The sequence below is a fragment of the Acyrthosiphon pisum genome, chromosome A1 (genome assembly GCF_005508785.2).
Source record: "Acyrthosiphon pisum isolate AL4f chromosome A1, pea_aphid_22Mar2018_4r6ur, whole genome shotgun sequence".
NCBI lineage: Eukaryota > Metazoa > Arthropoda > Insecta > Hemiptera > Aphididae > Acyrthosiphon > Acyrthosiphon pisum.
In genome coordinates this window covers 147,056,680-147,067,167 of record NC_042494.1, presented here as the reverse complement: position 1 = coordinate 147,067,167, position 10,488 = coordinate 147,056,680, and positions in this window count along the sequence as shown.

Below are 10,488 nucleotides of genomic sequence, written 5' to 3'. Positions count from 1 at the left end.
GTGCTAAACTTTGTTTTTTAACCGATACACCTATCTCGGCCCCATTATCACGTACTTCAACTTAATGATACAATTTTCCGAGTCTTATTCGTATTGCGTATATAGCATAGACCTTAAACTATAGGCAAGAACTGCAGTGTATAAAAACAGCATTACGAGCGGCTTAGCAATATCTCGCAGTGATGTACCCTGTCTTGATGATAAAATGCAATAATCTATAGGTATATTTATATATTATACTACCCTTTACCCCGCACTACCATTATATTGATTAATCGAGTGGTAATCAAAAAGCACCCTCTATGTTGTTACACTTTCCATACACGCATTGCTTGTCTTGTAGTAGGTATAAGGTCTTTGGTATACAGCCCTAGCTATAATCGAATTTGTGGTAATACGTGGTATACCATAACCATAATATTAATACTCTTTATATTGTTCAAGGGTGTTTAATTTATGAGCGCACTTGTTAATTAAAAATGACAACAATTGTTGAGATCAATATATCATAATATTATTATATATATTTTGCCAGGTTCAATTTGTTCTTCTTACTAATAAAACTATTTTCAAGAAGCTTTCAAAGCCAAAATTGTGCAAACCTTGGCGTATACTTTAATTAATTTTAATTTAATAGATTTGTTTACAAATATTACACCATTAATTCATCCTTGAGTCACGACATCACTCTCAGAATTAATTATTTAATTGATAATCACTTAAATTATGAATTTCATGTTATTATTTATCTGCGCGTTTATGTGTAGTGAAATCTCCTGTTCAAAAAACCGTACCATGAACGAATAATATTTATTGATTCAATTGTTCGATCTAAAACGATATATTTATCGTTTTATCATTTAAACTATGATAAGTAATTCAATATTTTTATGTGGGCATTCGACTTCATTTTTAATTTAACATGCAGTTTCTATACATAATTATTAATTGTATGACTTTATTATATTATTTTGATGACATTGTACTTAGGATATTTGTAATATTATAGGTTAGTATTATTATGTACAAGGTACTGTACATTGCATCAGGTATATTAACAAATAATAATGTAATACAAATATTCAAGAAAATCAATTGCTTTGGTTATATGTTTTACGTTTTGTTTAAAATATGGGTACTTATTCTATTGAAATTCGACAATTTTAAAATCAATTGTTAAACCAAAATATAAGCTTTTTCTGTATAAACAAAATTTAATTTAATTGAAAAATATTAAAATGTCAATAAAAATTGTATAATATTAATCAAATACACGAGAGCACTGTTAAAGTAATTTCACAACGTACTATATATTATAATATTATACATACTATAATGGTGTATAAATAATATTGATTTAAAAGTACCATGTTATTAATATTAAAATTAAAATTATATTTACTATTCTTTTATAAAATCATAGTTATTAGAGTTCTGAATTTATTGCACTAAAAATGTTTTAAACCTACAGTTAAAATTACCAAAAAATGTAACTTAAATTTTTTTTATTTGTAAAAAACCCATGAGAAATACATAAAAAATGTCGAAATGTCAAAAAAAATTAAAAAAATTGACGTACAATAAATTATTAGTTTTATAAACATATTATAAACACTATTAGTCAAAGTAAAACGATGAAGTTAAAAAAAATAATTATGTAGATATAAATAGCTGCATGGTAGTTCGTTATTCCTAGTTATATGATGCCGAGAATCTAACTCAGATACAAGTGCAATATAACTGCGATCGCTGTGATACGCAAACCACCGACCACTAACTGATTTTTAATTCGTAAGTTTCTAATTGTACGATTGTCGAGAGCAATGTCATTTATTAATCGACAAAGAGGATATACACTCGCATGAGTTGTCTCTGACTTATAACATACCCAATTGTACGTTTTGTATAATCTATTTAACTCGGGTATGTTTCAATTAGAGTGAATTGACTTATTATAAAATTTATAGGTAAGAGTATTATTTAATGAACCCCATTGATTTTTTTTTATATTTTAATTTTAAAGCAAGTTATGAGTATTTTAAAATTGTAAATTGTTTGTGCATTTTACTCATGACTTGCTTTAAAATTAAAATATGAAAAAAAACTTATGAGGTTCATTAGATAATATTTTTACTTCTAAATTTTATAATAGGTCGACACGCTCTAATATTAATCATATCAGACTATCAGAGTTAAATGAATTATTCAGAACGTACAATTTTCCACGTTACAGAAACGCGAGATAAGACAGCTCTGCGGGTGTAAATTCTTCTTAAGTAAAAATTATTTATTTTGAGAATTATATTTACCAAAACGTTTTCAAAAAATGATATTGGCCGAAAATATTACATTTATAACAAAATGAAATGTAAAAAATGCTTTAATATGCTAACAAACTTTCAAATATGCACTTTAACTTAAAATGTAGGTACACTAGCATATTAAAAATATGCAAAATTATTCAGCCATTATTTTACATGACAAATGTATATGTATCATACCTAGAACAATCGATGATCACTACAAAAAAACATACAAACGCAAGAAGTCCCTAATCGTGATTAATATGATAATTTTTCAAATGCAATACCAAAGATATTATTATGATTTCAGCTATAATCATAGAGTCTGAGATGAATGAAAGTTTTTCATTACAAGCTTTATCTGGAGGTCTTTATTGCCATGTTTTATGACCGATCATCGTTTCTTAATAATGTGTAGCTGGTATATATATATGTGCCTATACTATATATTATATCATAATATTGTTGTTTTTGACAGAAGTGATCAGAACATAGTAAAGATATGGACTGTGAATAATAATTTTTTAAGTTTTTAAAAGACGATAAAAATGTTTGTAAATTGAATTCTATTTATTTTATGCATACCAGTTGTAGATATAATAATATACAACTGGTCGTATAGGTCTTGAACATTATAACGTTTGACCTGTGTGCAATACTTTACACGTGTAACTACTTAATAATAATTGTTATGTTAAGTGTATCGTTATAAAAATACCACAGTCGAGTATAATAATAATATAATGTATAAATGTATAGGTATTATTCAGTGTGGATTTACAGTGGGTAAGTAGTTTTAAATTTATTACAGATTATAGTGATTACTTGTGTGATTTCCTTGCTTTATCTATAAACAATAATTTGCAGATAGGCACGTGGTTTATCATTTCGCATTTGCCCCAGAGGTTATAGGAACAAAATAATTTATTCATGTTTGTATAGGTACTGTTAACGTTTATGATATATTGTAAATAGATATTTATGTATTTCTATTAATTATAATTATCTCTTCGTTTAGAATTATTATTATTGAAACTATTTGCAGAGTTAGAGAGATAATTGCTAAAAAAAATACGTATATTATTATAAGTATATTGGTTTGACTATATATTATTATTATAATATTGCAATTTACGGGTGGGCTAAAGTAGTGTTAAGAAATCGTTGAGGCGTCGTTGATAAATGATGCGTACGCCGAGCCGGGTCAATAAATCGCTGTTGTATTTATATATTTTATACACAAAAAGTAGAAACAAAAATTACTTTTAATCTTTTGAATATAATATATTATTATACGTGATATATTATATCCGTATAATATTCGACGGGCTTTCGCGGGGCTTCGAGAAACTTTTCCATTAAACCGACCGCTGTAAACGATTTTATCTCAAATACGATCATTTTATTTCCAATACACTCGTGGCGGTCTGTGCGCTGCGTATACGATTAACGGTGCATTAACGCCGCGATAGTAATATAAAACAATGTTACCATCGTTATCCGGCGTGGGTCTTCCCCCCACCCCTTCCCCACAGCGACAGAGGGGGTTTTTCTTTGGAAATATTATATTCCATTAATGTCGGAGCCGTTACCTGCAGGCGCATTACTATTATAATAACACAGCCGTAGGCAGACTCGCGTAATACAATAATCACATCACACCCACGCACACACGTGAAACTTAAAACCCGCGGGATCATCAAAGGATTACCGGGAAACGTGTACAATTTATAATATTTTACAGACGGAGATACGTCCCCCGTGCAGCATAGTATTTCGACGGGGACGGTCATCGTCGTGTTTCCGTTCGACGGAAAATTTAACGCATCGCATACGTATGTAGGTCATTAGCACGCGTAGGACACGAGCCTCGCGCGTAGCTCACCTTGCACACCGGACCGACCCACGACAGGATATATCGTCTCTATACAGGGGCGGATCCAGACATTTTCTAAGGGGGAGGGGCGCACATTAAATATATTTGAATTATAAATGTGCACTATTGAAAAATAATAGTCGGGTAGGTACTTACCGTCCAGAAATAATTCAATCAAGAAAACTGAAAAACCGCACAAGTACTCTGCAATGTCACAAACACAAGTGACAAGTAAACAACACGAAGAAAATCAAGATATTTTTGTAGGATTATTATATTATTGCAATAACCATAAACCAGATAAACTCAAAAGTTAATAGTGATTAGTGAAATAGACGATATTGGACGATAATGTCATAACGGCGTGCAGACCATGTAGCGCGTCGTTGTCTGAAAATGTTTTGAATGTAATATTTATTTTTAGATATAATATAATTAATATTAACCACAATAATAGCAAAAGTAAACATGTCGAATGTAGATATAACTGTCGCGGCCGGCAATTCGAGGTATAAAAAAGCGTTTTACTGTCTTACACAATTATTATTTTATGGAAACATTTTTTACAACTAAACACGGTCTGAGGGGGTGACGCGCGCCCCCTGCGCTACCCTATGGATCCACCACTGTCTCTATATTAATTGTCGGGTTACTTGTCAGCCCGCGACGGTCGTCGTATTTCCATTCGACGGCAAATTTAACGTACCTAACTCACGTATATCATAATATAATATGTATGTCATAATCACAGAAGCGGTGTAGGGCACGGGGGCTTCGCGCAGTTCATCCGACACACCGGACTGACAAAATCCACGGCAGGGTCATCAGCTCTAGCGTGTATCGATTGAAATCGGGTTGAATCATCGAGTCCGTGGATATTATGCATCCGTGCCGGGCGTGAGCGATTCACTGCACCCCCTCCGCCCTCCGCTTCACCCTCAAAGAGTTGGCAATTTTTTTTCTCACACCCATACATCGCTGAAACTTCAAACACGTGATATATAGCTATACTAAATCATACTACGCTGAGTTTGATTAAAACATTTATAATATAATGACTAGAAATCATCGTATCGCGATTCTGTTTAGTCAGTTGTTGCTGCAACACGCATTTCATGGTTTTATTAATTTTCTTTTTTTAACAAAAATATTATGTTTTTGGACTGGATACACGATAAGATGTTTCTGACCGATTTCGTGGTGACTTTTTGATTATTTTATGGTCATATTTTGGTTTGATGGTCAATTTAACATACTTCAATATTATGTAGGTTATCACAGACGATGTAGGGGAACGGGTCTCGCGTATAGTTCACATGGCACACCGGACTGACAAAAACCACGACAGGGTTCATCTGCGTAACAGGGATAATTCTCTAGCCTTGTGCAATTCTCGGATTTGATAACTATATTTTTATCTGAAAGAAAAATACTTACTACAGGCCGCATTGAACTTTGATTTCTTATTCCATTTCAAATGATGGCTTAGTATAATTTGCAAAAAAAAAGTTATCATTATTCCCGTAAAGCCTATAATTTTTGTGGACAATATTACATTGGCACCGAGTGCCTTAAGGATTTTCTTTTTTCTTCTTTTGATATCTTGTTGGTGCAATCGTTCACGCAATCCAGGTACCAATTTTTATTGCTGGGTGACTTGGTGTGGGTCACGTGATCATGTAGACTTTTGAGACCTCTATAGGAACCCAAGTTACACTTGTTAATCGATTAAAATCAGTTTTGAAAATTAAATATGTCTCTTAAATTAATAATTTCTTACTTAGTAAAATAATTAAATTAATTTCCCATTTTATTAACATCTGTTTAATTACCTAATGATGAAATATTTAAAAATTATTATAAAACAATAATACCCACTTGAACTTAACATTACATTATTTTAAATAAATAATTACAAAATTAATTTTGAAAACCTACTTATACCAATAATAAGTCAGATGAAAAAAGTATTTCGAAAGTATTTAAATATGTGGAAAGTATTTATATTTGTTCTAAAATACTTTTTCTTAAACGTTTTTTAAATGTATTTTAAATACTTTCTAAATGTTCTGAATGGATATATTTGTATCTGTATTTAAATACAACTCTAAAAGTATCTTTTACAAGACTACCACATACACGCATAACATATTATGTAATATATAGATATACTCACAGTGGAGAGGTCTTATCACGTCTTCATAAATCTAATTATTTTATTTACCATTATCACGTTTTTTATTTTGTAAAATGCAAAAACACGGTGTAATTCGATTGAACTATTTTTTCAATGCAATGTAAATAACGATATAGAACTCTGAACTACTACTCTATGATACTATGATTTATACAATATAGGTAGGTACTCACGCGCTTAGCTCGCGACCCAACAATTAACTACCTCCCATTACCTTTAATATTTGTGTATACCTAATATTATATATTATATAATATTATACCTATTAATTAATACCTGAGGATAAATCTGTAAAAACGAAAAACATCTATATTATGTTGATAAAAAAAATGTGTAGGTACCTATTTGAAAATGTAATTTTATTATTAAATTAGAATATGATTATTTACAATATTTAAAGTAGGTAATATTATCTCGTTTCACATTTTATTATATTTGATATCTTATCTATAACAACTATTCGGCTAATAATGTGCGATGTATTTTCCCTCAACACTCAACGAAAATCGAAATATTTATTTGATCGCGAGTCAATTCTTAATGTTATAGTATACCTACAGAATGCGTTCTACTGAACTGAATACACTAATTTTTTAGTTGGTTTGTATGGGGCTTCGAAGAAAAAAAATTATAATTGTATTCAAAATGTATACACCTGATCAAAGTATTTATAACAAAGTATTTATTTACAAATAATTCCAACAAATCTAAAAATGTATAGTCTTACAAATTTTATTAAGAAAAGTTGTAGAATTTTTTTAGTTTTGGGACCCTCTCAAAAAAAAAATACTCATTATATTTTACATTCATACCGGAAAATATATTGTAGTTAAAGATTGATGGATTTCTACTGCTCCAAGATATGATGAACAAATGAATAAATATATATATATTTAAAAAAAAAATACATAAGTACCTATATAAGCGTAAAATCAATAAACAATAATATCTAAAATATAAATAAAAATATATTTTATAATCTAATATGTAGTAGGAATATTATACTTCCGCACTGTTCAAAATATAATCAAATTTTCGTTAAAAAAAAATCAAAAAAAATTTACTAGGAGAGCCGTATATTGTACCCAATTAATTAATTAATGTACAATGTACATTGTACATCTATAGTTTATATTTCTCGTTTTGATCAGTGCAGTACCTATACAATGTATTGCAAAGAAATAAAACCAATATCGTAAAATATTATAGAACGGTAGTTGTGGTGCTCTGTAAAACTGTTTCGGGCAAGTAAAGCCGGTCACGTGCTCTTTATATTGTCTGTGCTCCATTTCGCTATTAGCAATGTGCACAGCGTCGTCATCGCTGCAAAGCATTACAATATTATTATTACAGCGTTGTATTGTTTAACCGCACGATAGCTATGCTTATATATAGGTAACCGTCCCTGGTGTGTGATAAGAGTATAATACAGACGTTTTTATAATTATAATTTATATATATATTTCTTAAGATGTTTTATTTCCATTCATTTCAACAAAGCTCGCTTAGTCTTTGCGCCAGGTCAGTAATCACTTCAATAAACAACGCTTCAGCTGGTATAGAACGTACTTCGTGCAGAATGTCCCACCGGAGTGAACATTTGATATTGTGCTGCTGTAAAACATGCCGGCGATGAGACACAACTCGAGAAACCCATCTTAAGTGGAGATTGTAAAATAATATATAAGTTCATATTCATATTATCTACGGTGTACGATATACCGAGTTACCTTTAATTATTTTCACCCTCATCGTTTTCGAATAGGTAGTACTTCCACTATTTATATCGTCATAGGAAAACGCACATTTTAATGGAATACAAATCGTGAAAAATGTAATTATTATTTTTATCTAGCTAATGGGTATATTATCCAAATATTAAATAATATAAAATACCATTTTACCGTTTTTGTAGTCATTATCACCGTCGAAAATAAATCCCAGTATTCAAAACACCTTACCATTAGTTATGACAATATTTTATAGCTTACATAGAAATGCAATTGAATATGCGAATCAATAGGATTAAAAATAAATACTGTTTAGAGTTATTTTAACAAAGTTGTTTTATGAATTTATTCCAAAAGGTCGTTTTCTAAAAATTGCAATCAGTAAAATAACAATAATAATAATAATAATGAAATGAAACATTTTAAAAGTTTTATAGGTGCCTAACTATTCTTTGTAGCTTTAATTATTTTAAATAATCAAATGTTTTATTTAAAATTACAAACTGTATAATATATGTTATCATATTATAATTAATATACCTATACCTTCCGTATACCAAGAATATGGATACTATATCAAATATTTTCAGAATTAGATCTGCACATGCGGAGCAAGCTATAACAAAAAGGGTTGTTCTCATCCCCACACAGTTTTATAATTGCAGTTTTGTGTCTAAGCACAATATCATCCAATCGATTACCCCGTAATAAAAATACTCAAGTCAGATAAAAAAAAGACCTCTAAATTGAAGTTAATAATCTGAACGATTCCTATAGGGTCACTCACGGTATCCGCCCTTAATGTCTATATTATTTTATTGCTGACCTGAATACTGAAATTTGTAATTGACCATTTAAATATTATGTGTTTTTTTTTTGTTTATAGAAGTCCGTTTTTTGTTTTTTTTTTTCAAAAAAATATAATTCACGCAAAACTCGTCCAGTATAATATATTATTACCATGCCTGTAATATTTTTATACGACCTCGAGAAATTAAAATAAAAAAGAGTACAAGCGACTCTTCAGTATTCAAACAAGTTTTCATTAAATATAAAAGAATAATACATAAATACATCTAAAATTCCAAATATCTTGTACAAACATAACACATAAATATTATGATAGCCATCATGACGTATAAGGGACTTTTTCTATCTGACAAACACCGAGTTCACGATAATACAAATTGAGAACTCATATTTATACATTTTCTTGTATTATTCGGAAATTTAAGGTTATAAAAATACTGTTTAAACAGGATACAGTAATAGTTGACAGTTATTATAATATACTTTCAATGACTACATAATATTTATGTTCATATTATATGTATACGGTATACCTATAGTATGTCTGCAGATGTCTCAGATTACGTCGCATATGTTTGATCGGATGTAAAAAATTCACTATTTTGCGATTACGGTTGCAGGTACAATAAATAATAATTGTACACTTTAATAGTCACGCGAACAACTGCAATAGGTAATAAGATATGATAATAATAATTACCATATGACCAGCGGTTCTCAAACTGTGGTCCGTGACCCTCTGGGGGTCCGCGGCACTCATTGCGGGGGTCTGCGGCGGCTTTAAGTAAAAATAAAAATATTCAATTATTATGAAAAATCGTGTGTAAGTAGCTAATAAAAATAATTATTATAAATGCGTATGTTTTTATGTGAGTACCTACTTATGTGATTTGTAATACAAAATAAGTACTCAAATATTAGTTATTATAACATTAGATATTTTGTAAAAAAAAGGTAAGTATTCGAAACAATTGTTGTTATTGTACTCTTTTCAGACTTTGGACAATTTTACGACAGTACCACGGCTAACCGCCACAAGTCACTGTGTCACAGCATAGGGGAATATGGTGACAAGAAAAACAAAAATAATATAATGGTCATTCCTGTTTTTTTGGCCTATTCACGATTGGATTTTAACGGTGGGTGTCATTTGTTTCTTTTTGAAAATTATTATGGTTTACTTGTCATAATCAAACAATATGATATGTTTATTTTCACGGTAAAAATATAATAATTAGAAATAATTTATTTTAAAACGCAATGAAGTATATTTTGATGGTGAGAAATTGTCCATTGTAGTGAAAATTTTACTGTAATTACTCGTTAAATTTATATTTATGAAAATATAGTACCTAATGGATGGGACACATGTGTTTTAAATGATTATTATAGTATAAACTAAATATTATTTAAATTTATAACATTTTATTAAATAACTACTATGATTAATTACTAATGGCCATTAACAAAACATCTGACAGACTCGATAGCCGAACTGGTAGAACACTTTGACCACAGTTATTTTACTATATCATTTCACCCTGGATTTCAGGCAAATGTTATAAATTGATT